A 13293-nucleotide genomic window follows, 5' to 3' on the forward strand; every position below is an offset into this window, starting at 1 on the left:
GTGTGTCCCATATTGCCTGGGCTTCAGGATACCTCATAACCCGGAACTTCATCAGAAGTAGTTAGAAAATGGATGGATGGATGGACGGACAGACAGATCAATAAAAGTACAGGACATCCATTTTACAAAGAACCGTCAACACTAAATGTGTGCACTGGTCATGCTCCTGGAAATTAAACTTCTTTTCTGAAAAGCAGCATGTTCATAAATTAGCGGCTGTTATACCTTGGGGAAACAAATGTAGATTAAACTGTAAAACAAACTGCAGTGGCAAAACAGTTCTGGCTGCCCGCCAGCCCTTCTGCCTGTGCTGCCCTGCCTGCCTACCTTCCTCCCCATGACATCCTGTCAGCGACATGCCACAAAGCAACCCTTCTTTGCCACAGGAAATGTCTGGTGAAATTTCTTTTTTAATTGTACATGTCAATTGCATAATACCTTAAACTAATTCTTTATTATTTCTATTATCATCATCATCATCCTGATATGTATTTCATTAGTATTCCACGGTATTTTGATTTTTCAGGAATCATTGTGTATACTGTATACTTTTAAATTTGTTTGCCCTATATGTAGTGTCTCTGCACCTGTGCCCTACGTACTTGCTGCAGCTTGCACAACAACTTCTCTCAGGCATCAGTATAGTTTATCTAATGCAATATTTGTTGTTTGTTTATTAAGTGGTTTTAGGTATTTTGTGTGTTCCACTTAATTTAGTGTAATTAGTCCTAGTTGACTCAGGTTTAGTTTGATTTTTCCTTCTGTTTGTTCCTCTGCATCATGCTACTGTCATAACATGTCAATGTCTTACCTAACTTAAGGGTTTTGTGCATTATGTTTTGGAGAGAAAGAAATCATGACTTTTTTTTTTTTAGATTCATCCACTGATTCTATCACCTCTGACACATCCCCCCTCAATATTTGTTTGTTTGTTTGTTTATGTATTTGCTTGGGGGGGTGGAATTAACAAACAGAAATAACTGAATGAATCAGGGTAGTGAAAAACATTTATAAACTTATAATTTTGGTATTGGTATGATCCTGTTCTGGTTAGTTAGCCGAGGGAGTAAATCATCAGGAGTTTCATCTCTCAAACTCCTACTACACTCACTCAGCATCACAGTATGGACTCCCCAATGCAACTGATCTGCACGTACTCTGGGAGGAAACCTGGTTCGGGAACAGCACCATGCAGGACAGACGAGCTCTACAGAGGGTTGTGCGATCAGCTGAGCGCACCATCCGCACCGAGCTCCCTGACCTGCACTCAATCTACAGCAGGCGGTGCTGGACCAAGGCCAAGAAGATCGTGAAGGACCTCAGCCATCCCAATAATGGACTGTTCTCTCTGTTGAGGTGAGGAAAGCGATTCCGCTCCCTGAAGGCCAACACAGAGAGACTGAGGAGGAGCTTCTTCCTGCAGGTGATACGGTCTCTTAATCACACCACCACACAGTACTGACCCACACATATGGTTTTTACACACACTCTGGACATTCTGGACATTCGTTTACACTAGTGGCCACTGTACAATTACACTTCGTGGTCATCAAATCACTCTATGTCACTCTATGTCACCTATTACCCACTGTAATCCTTTCAATACCAACCTCTGTAGACTTCACACAGCATCACTGCCAACAAACTAAGAGGGTAATATTTAAATTAGATAAAGGAATTTTATGTAAAATGTGCCAATCTGGGTTTTCAGCACCATGGACAACAACCTACTGTGGCTTAAAGGGGCATTATTATTCTCAGTTTCAGTTTAAAATTTTATTTTTAGGCTCTACTAGAATAGAGTTTGCATGCTTCAGTGTTCCAAAAACACATATCTTTTCTCATTAATGCACATCTCTATTCACCCTCTGTCTAATCCCACCCCCAATGAGTCCAGTGTGGTTTGATTGGTCGGCTTACCCTTCATTCCCCTGTCTTGCAGTCGGCAGACGGATCCTTGCAGGTAGACAACCAATAAGGATTGTGTTATGAAGAGACCTCATCATGTTGTGAAAGTAAGGGCTGGAATTCCAATGAGGTGTTTTAGGCAGATGAGAGGAGTGGTTTCTGTGGTGAGTTACTCCCTTTGCTATGTACTTTGCGTCTTAAGACTTTGCAGAGTGTTTACATGCACCTGAAGCCATATAACACACTAATAGAAAGGGAAAAGCATAATAGGTCCCATTCAGTGTGTATTATACCAGTTTACAAAATACATTATTTTATATGTAAATTTCTTTTGATGTTGACCAGAAGGTATGTGATATCTTTCTCCCCTTACCCCTTATCAGATAAGTAAGAGCTGCTGTCAGCTGAGACAAGCTAGTGTGATTCATTTCAATTCAATTTAATATTACTTCTGTCGCGCATTTTCACAACATTATATTGTCTCAAAGCTCTTTACCTTATCCCTGCCCAAAGCCCCCAGAGAGCAAGCCAGTGGCAAGGAAAAACTCCCTAGGAGGAAGAAACCTTGGGAGGAACCAGACTCAAAGGGGAAGCCCATCCTCCAAGTGCCGGAACAGGAAGTGATATGAGCAAAATGGCAAGGTCCCAATTCACACTGTCTGTATTTTAAGATTTGAGTCTCAAAGTGGGCAGGTGATGGCAGGCAGGTGCTGGTGCTGCTTCCGATGACAGGAGGAACTGTGGTACAGCAACAGGGCATACAGGAGAGACGTTACAGGCTGAGAAAAAAGTGAGCGATCCTGATTTCATGTCTTTCATCATACTACAAGATGGTCACTGATTGGTGGGCTCTGAGGGGGAGCTGTGATCTGAAAACCATAACCATTTACATTTAATTTTGAAATATTTGTATAATATTAATTCAATCGGAATATATATTAAATCAAAATAATGACAAATATACAATTTATAAGAATTAATAAGCAATGCAATAAGATTTTTACTTTCACTAATGAATAAACCAATTTTAATCTTTGACCAGCAGGTGGCAGCAAAGCCCAGGTGAAGAAGAGGCCATCAGCATTACAAACCACCGGCTGTACAGGTTCCCAGCAGACAATCCAAACCTCCTTGATTAACTGACTCTCATGGTATGACTAGACAGACTGAGCAGGGCTGCGTGAAAGAGGCCTCACTGCAGTTAGCATAACCATTTATTTTACAGCTCTTCTGTCTCATTCTACTTCATAAAGGTCACATCCCCCTTCCAGCTTCCTCTGACGCAAGGAGATTCATGCACAAATAAGTAGCTACAGCCGTTTATATTTCTACTGATTAATCTATCAGTTATTTTAATGATTGGTCGATCAATCTAAGTGATTAATTTTCATGCAGAAAATTGCATCGAGCATTTAATTTAAGTTTAATTTTGACAACAACAAGCTGTATGTTACTGCAGGGTTATAGAGAATAACTACTCCAATAATTACGTAGTGATATTGAAGAAAGACATGTCATGGACTACGTCGACTAATCATGGCAGCCTTATTGCATATATCAAGAAAATGGTGTGTATATACAAAATGGTATTTTAATATGTATTATATCTGTTTACGTGATAACAAAGACCTAAATATATAAGCTATTTGCTTTAAATATGTGACTCATGTTAGAGAAAATGTAAGTAAACCATGGGGACAGAAAAATCACTAAATAACAGGAATGACCGACATATAGTGCCAAACAGATAAGGTGCAAAGACCGAACTCATGGTACATACAAAGTAAACGTAGTGCACTATGTAGGGTAGGTTGTACATTTGTCAGCACTTTGCAGCTTCGGGTGGGCCATCCTGCTGTGTATAAATATATTTTATACACATATATAATGTGTATAATGACCCACAGGTCATTTACTCAAGCTGTTTACATCAGCATCTGAGATGAGGGGACACAGACTTTGGAAGGGCCTGACAATCAGTACAGATGCCTGAAACAGATGCCTGAAAGGAATCATGCTTTCATTTTACAATTTGCAAGGGAATTAGCAAGATATCCATAGTAAAATCACAGACCTCAAAGCAATTTATTCAGTAAAAATAGCCCAACTGGGCTATTGATCTGCAGCAGCATCAAATGTGTGTGTGTGTGTCTCTCCAGCAGACTTCTATGTTAAATATATCAAAATCACATTTTAAATTGCTTTAAATTAAAACAAACACACACACAAACCCTTATATATTTAATGCATCAGGAATAATATTTCACTTCTTGCAAGATTCATCATGGATGTTTATATATAATTCACATTTATCAGTGACCTATATATTCATTTTAAATGTCATTTATCCAAAGCATTGAGCACTGAACAATGGAGATGATCACTGGAATTCAACTGAAAGTCACAAATAAGGACAAATTACAATGATGCAAATATTTTTAATCCAACTATTTAGTTACAAATTACTCAGCCTGTGAGTCATCAGCATTGCAATCAGGCAGGTCGTTTACTCAAGCAGGGAATATCTCCATCTGAGATGAGGGGACACATTCCTGGGATAGCCTTGCCAGCCCAGGGCTATTGTTTCCTTAATGGCTGTTTTGCACCTCTGTGATGCACATGCAGGGATAGCCATCCCCCAATAATAACACAACAATTGCGCTGAGATCACATATACGTAAAAAAAAAGATTGAGTCAGATAAATGTATCAAATATTTTATTATAATTATCATTATTATTTTTTACAACCAGTAATGCCGATAGCCCCATTGCATGAAGAGCAATACACCAAAATATTAGGAACATTATACACTCAGCCTATCCTCCTGCTAATATGAGTAGTCACTTTATGTATTGCCTGTGTCAGAACAGTACGGATTAGAACAATCTGTATTACAATCTGTAATGCGATCCGGGCCCTTTAAGGCTGGCTCGCTGCGAAGAGTGGGTGAGTCCGAGTGTGCGTTAGAGCGGGGTAGCGATTTCAGTCAGAAATTCCAGGGTAATAGCGGCGAAAAAAATGGATCATATTGCCAATGTTGCTCAGAATCGCAGTAGCCTTCCGATGGTATGCGGTGCTTTGCGGTAGATTACTGTGACAAGAAAGCAAATTTTCATTATTACCATTCTGTTTATATTAAATTACGATCTTCCATATTAATCAAGGGATTGTAAAACTGAGAATATTTCAGCTCCAGTAGTTTATATTAAAGTTGCCCGAGTCACAACATGGTCTTTAAATGGCAAAGACAGACATAAATCAAATATATATGAGCAGCAACATAAGGGATCTGTTGTTCTGGTAAATGATATTATAGTATACGGAAATGTGATGTGGTGGCGAAGTCGTGCAGAAGTTTTACAACTGCACTATCGATTTATCACTCTATTTAGAAATATAAATTCAGTTCTTATCATTTTTAAAAGTTACTTTCTTTCACATTTGAATTTCAAGGTGTCCCTCACAGTGACGCTGAAGGTGGGGTGGGCGGGGCTACGGGGGGCGGAGGTGGGGGACGCGGTCAGAATGGTATATTAAGAGGAGACCTGCACATGTAAAGTCACTCTACCTCTGCTTCCAGCGAGACAAGAGCTCCAGATTCTGTTGAAGATTTCATCTTTTGTTGAACAACTTCTCAAGAATGCCTTCCAAGTTGTAAGTTATGGTCAATTTATTATTTCATTTGAATCTGTAGAAATTGTGGATAAACTTGTTCTACTTTACTGACACTGTGCAAAAGTCTCTGACCACTGACTGCTATTGTTAAAACTTAAATTGCATCCATTACAAAACTAAAACAATATTTTGAAGCAACTTAAGTTTAATTTAATTAATTAAATAATATTTTAATATAAATGTAAGTAATTAGTCAACATGTTTCAATAGCTGTGATTATGTACTTTACTCAGTCTAGGAGCCATCAGGATATGCAAATGTTATTTATCCAAACCACTGTGAAACGAACAGTGTTGATGATGACTGGACTGTTTCTTTATTCAACTAAAAGTAATGAATCAAATCTAATCTTTATTTATGACTTTTTTAATTTTATTTTTATCCCCAGTGCTTCCAGCAGGCATTTCCTGCTCTGCCCCGTGTGCAAGAAGACACAGCCAAGCCTCTCAGTGCATCTGGCTAGGGTGTGCATGAAGAGGTCTTCGAAAGAGGCCATCCAGGAAGTGATGGAGAAGGAAAAGCAGAATTCCCTTGAACTTCTGCAGTGGGGCAGGGTCTTCAGCTACAGGCACCTGCGGGAGATTTTGGATGACACTAATGCGTTTGGCAGGTTGGTGGGAAAACTCTTCAGCCTGTTTTACACACCTCACATCTTTCTTCTGTATGAAATTGACTAACAGTTTTTAATTTATTTATTTTTATCATTTATGAAAGGTTGGTCCAGGAGCTGGAGCGTCGGCACATGGTGGTGACTGACATCCCCTTCCCAGCAGTGGCGGCGCAGACCAGCAGTGTTCCTGTGGTGGCTGGTGCAACCGCGCAGGGACCGGAGAGCTCTGCAAGTGAGCAGTCAGAAGACATTGTCGTCAGTGACAGCAGCGGCGAGACCTTTCAAGTGTACGTATGATTATCTCGGTTTTACAGCTTTCACTGATACCTTTTGCTTTTGTTTGTGAGCCACACGTTGAATGTGCAGTTGTATGACGAAATGTGTTTTCCATTTGGCAGTACCCGGGAGGTGCAATGGCCACAGACCTCCAGGCAGATGATGCAGGAGAAGGGACTGTACAGGAAACATTCCCTGGACCATCCCCTCCTGAAGGGCTTCGCCACATACTTGGAGAAGGATCTCCTGAATGAGAATTTCAAGCAGGAGGTGAGGTCTCCCATAAAAATACACTTTTTCTAAACAATGGATTTTTTCTAAGCAATGGATTTTTTTCTAAGCAATGGATATATCTAATGCAGATTTTTCTTTCCAGGTGGAAAACGTCAGCAGGTTCATGTTTTTTGTGAACCCCGGAGAGCCTTCCCTTGAGTTTGTCAGGGAGAGGGAGAAGACGAAGCTCTTCTTTCGGGAGCTGACTGAGGCTGGTCTCTCCAGGCAGACTCAGGTGAACTACATGAAGAGCCTGAAGAGGTTGGTAGCATGGTTTGTTTTTATATTTTAGGCATATGTTGTATTACATATCTGTTTCTTCGAGGAAGAAGTTCTCCCGCTATTGTCTTTGTCATGACTGCATGTACAAGTTTATGTACATATACATATGGATACTTACATACCTGTCCTTCCTCTGACAGATTCCTCAAGTACCACACTGTCACCACCGACCTGCGGCGTGACAACATTGCCTTGTGGAACGAGGCAAAGTTCTTTGTGGAGTTCCTGAGCTCACTACAGCAGAGCTCTGCCAAGTTGGTGAGTAAGGAGATCATCCACAGGAGGTAAGTTCGACTGTCCATTAAATTGTCTTCACCACTTTTCCTTTTTGCCGGTTCTCTTTTTGATCAGTGGGGCATCATTGTCTTGTGCAGGTCGAGGAGTGGATGGCCAGGAGCAGGACCGAATCGGACCATGCGGTGATTGGGGTGAAGGAGCACAAGACGTCGGCGCAGCAAGTGGCCACGTTTGCACTGTCCTCTGAGGAGGAGACGGTAAGTATATCAAGTTTGAAAAGATTTATTTTGTCGTTTATTTCAAAAGCAGAAATTAAGTCGTTTTCCTCTGCCAACAGTGGTTCGACATCTACTTCACCCGGGTACGGCCACAGCTCCTGACATCCAAGAGAAGCCGGATGACGACGGATGACCAGGGAGGAGATGGACGGTTCTTTGTCTCCACTGCAGGCCGGCCGATCTTCAATGCGTCGAATGACCTCAGCCGGCTACACCAAAAGTCAGCTAATCACCATGATTCATTCCCACTATAATTTGCTCTAGATACACATTGTCAGGTGTTGTGTGAAACGTATTAATGAATTTCTTATTCATTTTGTATTTTAGATACAAGCTGGATCCAGTCACCAGCCAGATGGCCCGGCGCATCTTTGAGACGGCCACCAAGGACTTGAGTGACCAGCAGAAGTCCTTGGTGGCCGATTACCTCACACATTCTACTGCGACGGCTGACGAGCACTATAGGATGAAGCAGTCGCGGAATGTGGTGCTAGCCAGTAAGCTGCTGAAGAAGCTGGCAGGTGACTCGAGGTATGCATGTTTTCCATTTGTCAATACACTTACCAACCAACATCAAGACACACAACCAAAGTCCTCACCACTGAACACTAACCGTAAAACTTATTTGTGTGTGTGTGTTTTTTTATCCCAGCGCTGACTCTGCTGAAGAAGGATCCAGCTGTTCTGCCCGTGGCGCCGCACGGGATGCTGCCATGGGGTCCAACCAGCAGATGGATGTCCAGGCAGCATTCGATCAGCTACTTCAAACCAACCCTGTGACTCTGGATGGCGACGTCCCAGATAAGAATGTACGGACACAGAAGTCGGGCCAGTTTCAGCGACGGCTCTATGAGCGCTGGCTGAAGGCCCAGATGAGGATGCGTGTCCGGCATGTCCTCTGTGAGTATTGTTTGTAGTACTAATTTTTAAAGCATTTTACTGATAAGCAATCCTATCTACATAGTCTTCCTAACTGACAACAATTTGCTTTGTTCTTGACAGCACACTTTGGCAGACGGCAGCCCACCGAGTCCCGGGTCGACGCTTGGATCAGGAACCAAGGCTGGAGAAGCAACGTTCCAAGCGCGGCCAGCGTCCTCAAGGACTGGAGACCAGTGGGCTCCGTGAACACCGCCATTGATTCTAGCCACATATAGGACCTCATCCGCAGGCAGAAGTGGAAGGGACTTGTTGTGGCGGACATTGCGGGGATGGGGAAGGGAGTCTGCACCACCCGGCAGTTCCAGGCTGGTGAGGTGGTATGTGACTACCACGGGCCGGTAGTCACAGCCACTGAGGGCCAGCGAATTCATCAGAGTACAAACGAAGAAGAATCCGGCTATATGTTTTTTTTTTTAGGAACAGCCAGGGCATCCACATGTGTGTGGATGCCCATTCACCAGAGTGTGCCTGTCACCCAGGCATACAGACTTTTGGACGTTAATCACTCACGGAAAAAAGCCAACCTCCGGCCAAGGTTGTACAGCACGCCAGAGGGACAGGACATTATTTTATTTTTGTCTGTCAGAAAAATAAATGTTGGGGAGGAACTTTTTATTTGATTATGGGGTGCAGAGGACATCATTCAGGGGAGAGGGGTTGGAGCTCTCCTGGCTCTGAAACCCTGTACCTCAGTTTGCCCCATTTTATTCTGTTTTGTGTTTCTGTATTATATTTATGAATGTGCAATAAAGTTACACCTTTCTATCAAAAAACAGGTGTACTCATTTTTGAATAGTGTTTAATGCCTATAATATTCCTAGACACATCGGGACAACCACAATACTTTTTTTTTACAGCCAGTAAGGCCGATAGCCCTATTAGATCAAGAGCAATATATATATTACCCACTCCTGACACGGGGAGGTAGTGATGAAAAATAACCATACAGGACTCTTTCGAGGCCCTGTAATGAGAATGAGTACACTTTAAATCCTTTAACGAGGATCCATTGGAGGGCAAGTTTGGTGCCAGCAGCCGCGGTAATTCCAGCTCCAATAGCGTATGGTAAGGGTATATTACACTTCTCATAGCACCGACAGGTCTCATGGAATATAAACAAAAGCAACTGCAACAATTATACTCAACACTAAACGTCAAGGCACCAAGGAAAGGCAACAGAGCGTATGTATTTCTCAGGATGCATTCTAGTAAAATGCCCGGAAAATGAGCTGAAGACATATTTCAAGGGGTACTATATAAAACCGATGGAACTTTTACTGATTAAATAAAACGAAAAGCATCGTTTGAAAAATCACAAATGTTTCTAAGATTCAATGCATCGCTTTTTGACCACATCATGGCGATGAACACATCATTGTTCCTGACAATGCCCTAATACAGAAATAAAACTTTATGTAGGTAAACTCAAAACGCCTTCACTTGTCACACTGGCTGACTATCTCAAACGATTATAAAGCAGCATTTTGAAAACTGCTTTTTTAAAATAACAGGTACAACACTTACCTTGGCTTCTGGCCAAATGCCTTTCACAGCTTGGCACTCCAACGCAGCGAAATTTGTATTTCCCCCTACCTCGTTGGCCCTTCAGTTCTTCTTTTTTCCCTTTGGATGTTTTTTTTGTCTTCTTTAAATATTCTTTTTTTCCTTCTTTTGATAATGTTTTTTCGGAACAAGAGCCAGACAGTGTTACGATGTCTGCAGATAGTGCCAAACAGATAAGGTGCAAAGACAGAACTCATGGTACAAACAAAGTAAACGTAGTGCACTATGTAGGGTAGGCTGTACACTTGTCTGCACTTTGCAGCTTCGGGTGGGCCATCCTGATGTGTATAAATATATTTTATACACATATATAATGTGTATAATGACCCACAGGTCATTTACTCAAGCTGTTAACATCAGCATCTGAGATGAGGGGACACAGACTTTGGAAGGGCCTGACAATCAGTACAGATGCCTGAAACAGATGCCTGAAAGGAATCATGCTTTCATTTTACAGTTTGCAAGGGAATTAGCAAGATATCCATAGTAAAATCACAGACTTCAAAGCAATGTATTCAGTAAAAATAGCCCAACTGGTCAGGCCTGATCTGCAGCAGCATCAAATGTGTGTGTGTGTGTCTCTCCAGCAGACTTCTATGTTAAATATATCAAAATCACATTTTAAATTGCTTTAAATTAAAACAAACACACACAAACCCTTATATATGTAATGCATCAGGAATAATATTTCACTGCTTGCAAGATTCATCATGGATGTTTATATATAATTCACATTTATCAGTGACCTACTGTATATATTCATTTTAAATGTCATTTATCCAAAGCATTGAGCACTGAACAATGGAGATGATCACTGGAATTCAACTGAAAGTCACTAATAAGGACAAATTACAATGATGCAAATATTTTTAATCCAACTATTTAGTTACAAATTACTCAGCCTGTGAGTCATCAGCATTGCAATCAGGCAGGTCATTTACTCAAGCAGGGAACATCTCCATCTGAGATGAGGGGACACATTCCTGGGATAGCCTTGCCAGCCCAGGGCTATTGTTTCCTTAATGGCTGTTTTGCACCTCTGTGATGCACATGCAGGGCTATCCAAAGCACATTATTTTTTAATTATTATATATATATATATATATATATATATATATATATATATATATATATATATATATATATATATATATATATATATATATATATATATGCAGGTCACATATGTCTCTCTACCAGAACTCTATCTTTTATGTTTTTAGTGATTTTTATTTTTTAGTGATTAATTGTCATACCACTTACCTCAGTGGTGCTCAAGATCACATTTAAAATTTAATTCCCTTACATGTGTGTGTTTGTCTGTGTGTGTGTGTCTCCATCAGACTTCTATCTTAAATATATCAAAGTCACATTTTTAATTCTTTTAAATTAAAACAAACACACACACAAACCCTTATATATTTATTGCATCAGGAATAATATTTCACTTCTTGCAAGATTCATCATGGATGTTTATATATAATTCACATTTATCAGTGACCTATATATTCATTTTAAATGTCATTTATCCAACGCATTGAGCACTGTACAATGGAGATGATCACTGGAATTCAACTGAAAGTCACTAATAAGGACAAATTACAATGATGCAAATATTTTTAATCCAACTATTTAGTTACAAATTACTCAGCCTGTGAGTCATCAGCATTGCAATCAGGCAGGTCATTTACTCAAGCAGGGAACATCTCCATCTGAGATGAGGGGACACATTCCTGGGATAGCCTTGCCAGCCCAGGGCTATTGTTTCCTTAATGGCTGTTTTGCACCTCTGTGATGCACATGCAGGGCTATCCAAAGCACATTATTTTTTAATTATTTATATATATATATGCAGGTCACATATGTCTCTCTACCAGAACTCTATCTTTTATGTTTTAAGTGATTTTTATTTTTTAGTGATTAATTGTCATACCACTTACCTCAGTGGTGCTCAAAATCACATTTAAAATTTAATTCCCTTATATGTGTGTGTTTGTCTGTGTGTGTGTCTCCACCAGACTTCTATCTTAAATATATCAAAGTCACATTTTTAATTTTTGTAAATTAAAACAAACAAACACACACAAACCCTTATATATTTAATGCATCAGAAATAATATTTCACTTCTTACAAGATTCATCATGGATGTTTATATATAATTCACATTTATCAGTGACCTATATATTCATTTTAAATGTCATTTATCCAAAGCATTGAGCACTGTACAATGGAGATGATCACTGGAATTCAACTGAAAGTCACTAATAAGGACAAATTACAATGATGCAAATATTTTTAATCCAACTATTTAGTTACAAATTACTCAGCCTGTGAGTCATCAGCATTGCAATCAGGCAGGTCATTTACTCAAGCAGGGAACATTTCCATCTGAGATGAGGGGACACATTCCTGGGATAGCCTTGCCAGCCCAGGGCTATTGTTTCCTTAATGGCTGTTTTGCACCTCTGTGATGCACATGCAGGGATAGCCATCCCCCAATAATAACACAACAATTGCGCTGAGATCACATATATACGTAGAAAAAAAAGATTGAGTCAGATAAATGTATCAAATATTTTATTATAATTATCATTATTATTTTTTACAACCAGTAATGCCGATAGCCCCATTGCATGAAGAGCAATACACCAAAATATTAGGAACATTATACACTCAGCCTATCCTCCTGCTAATATGAGTAGTCACTTTATGTATTGCCTGTGTCAGAACAGTACGGATTAGAACAATCTGTATTACAATCTGTAATGCGATCCGGGCCCTTTAAGGCTGGCTCGCTGCGAAGAGTGGGTGAGTCCGAGTGTGCGTTAGAGCGGGGTAGCGATTTCAGTCAGAAATTTCAGGGTAATAGCGGCGAAAAAAATGGATCATATTGCCAGTGTTGCTCAGAATCGCAGTATCCTTCCGATGGTATGCGGTGCGTTGCGGTAGATTACTGTGACAAGAAAGCAAACTTTCATTATTACCATTCTGTTTATATTAAATTACGATCTTCCATATTAATCAAGGGATTGTAAAACTGAGAATATTTCAGCTCCAGTAGTTTATATTAAAGTTGCCCGAGTCACAACATGGTCTTTAAATGGCAAAGACAGACATAAATCAAATGTATATGAGCAGCAACATATGGGATCTGTTGTTCTGGTAAATGATATTATAGTATACGGAAATGTGATGTGGTGGCGAAGTCGTGCAGAAGTTTTACAACTGCACTATCGATTTATCACT

At 40.3% G+C, this 13293-nt stretch overlaps 1 long non-coding RNA gene across 1 annotated transcript; it reads left to right on the forward strand.

Moving 5' to 3' along the window:
• The first annotated feature begins 2024 nt into the window (after positions 1 to 2024).
• Positions 2025 to 3167, forward strand: LOC125750770 (uncharacterized). The gene is made up of 3 exons (XR_007400419.1): positions 2025 to 2072; positions 2422 to 2698; positions 2954 to 3167. It is a non-coding gene; the product is annotated as an uncharacterized LOC125750770 (long non-coding RNA).
• The last annotated feature ends 10126 nt before the right edge of the window (positions 3168 to 13293 follow it).

The sequence above is a fragment of the Brienomyrus brachyistius genome, chromosome 10 (genome assembly GCF_023856365.1).
Source record: "Brienomyrus brachyistius isolate T26 chromosome 10, BBRACH_0.4, whole genome shotgun sequence".
Lineage (NCBI taxonomy): Eukaryota > Metazoa > Chordata > Actinopteri > Osteoglossiformes > Mormyridae > Brienomyrus > Brienomyrus brachyistius.